Consider the following 1,478-nt stretch of genomic DNA (forward strand, 5'->3'; position numbering starts at 1 on the left):
AAATCTATGAAGCGAAAATTTTAATTTTTTAAAAACTTTCTAAATTTGTGAAATGTTACAATATCTTTGAATATTACAATAAAACAATATTTTACTAATCTTTATATATATAGTTATGATTTTAATAATGAAATAATAATCCGAAAAAATATATATAGAAGAAGATACAAATACATGTGAAAGTTTGAAACAATCTATTCAATGAAAAAAAAAATATAGTAAACTTATTATGTTTTAAAAATTGATAGACACATATATATTATAATATATACTAATTTAGAATTGAAAACAAAATATTTATATAAAAATAAATGAAAACAAAAATCTGCGCTATTGCGCGGATCGAGATCTAGTATAGAGCTTAAAATTGCTGAAGTGGCGTGTTTTTAAGAAGTATCGTTGGAGCATAGTCTAAAAATAATTGTCCTAGGAAAATACAAGTTTAAATTTATACCGACAGTCATGTATATTATGGTTAAAATCATAACGTTACATAAAATAGAGCGAACGACGCCGGTTCAGTTGAAGTCGTAGTCTATGGAGCTTTGGTCGTAGAAATAGGTGCTGCTCGTGTTCTTCTTCTGTTCGCCATTGCCGTGTGTTCTGCTTTAGTCGTAGAAATAGGTCCTGCTGTGTGTCTGTTCGACATTCGCCATTGTTGTGTGTCTGTTCGCAATTTAGTTCGAGTCGTAGTCTATGGAGCTTATGGTTAAAATCTGTTCGCCAATTCTGTGTGTCTGTTATTTCCGATGGAGCTTATGTAAAGTGTCGTATGGTTAAAATCTGTTCGCAATTTAGTATGTGTCTTATAGTTATTAGTAGTCCTTTTAAAGTTGGTGAACACAATTCATATTATGAGAAACACAGTTCAATGCTTTCACTATTTACATATACAAGAAATGTATATACGGGCTTTACGTGTTTGATATAAATATGTTTATGTCAATATAACTCCTTTAAAGTATTTTCATAGTGCTGGCATGGTTGCTGGTTCAGTTCAAGTCGTATTCGATGGAATCTTTTTGTAGTAGAAAGATGTGCTGCTGTTGTTCTGCTTCTCTGCTAACTCAACATGTCTGTTCGTCATTGCTGTTTGTATGTTTTATTCGAAGGAGCTTTTTAAAAAATGAAGTTTATCCCACGCAAAGTGTATCTATATACGGTATTTATGTGTTTGATAGAAATATGTTCATGTCAATATGGCAAATTTAAAGTATGCTTATACATTGAATCGGGTACAAATCTGATACCCTTAATCAGACAGGGTTATAATATTAAAGTTCTCAGCACCATTGATAACAAAACGAATACAGACGGTTGAAGCAATATATAATTATTGTTATAAACCGATTTGTGAATGTCATAACCAAATAGGCATATTTCCTTTCTAGTTAGACAGTTTCCTTTTCCTTGTATGCTTAGGATTTCCTTTTCCTAATCACTTTATGATTTGTATAATTTCCATTTATCTATGACGG

The sequence above is a fragment of the Brassica oleracea genome, chromosome C9 (genome assembly GCF_000695525.1).
Source record: "Brassica oleracea var. oleracea cultivar TO1000 chromosome C9, BOL, whole genome shotgun sequence".
NCBI classification, from domain to species: domain Eukaryota; kingdom Viridiplantae; phylum Streptophyta; class Magnoliopsida; order Brassicales; family Brassicaceae; genus Brassica; species Brassica oleracea.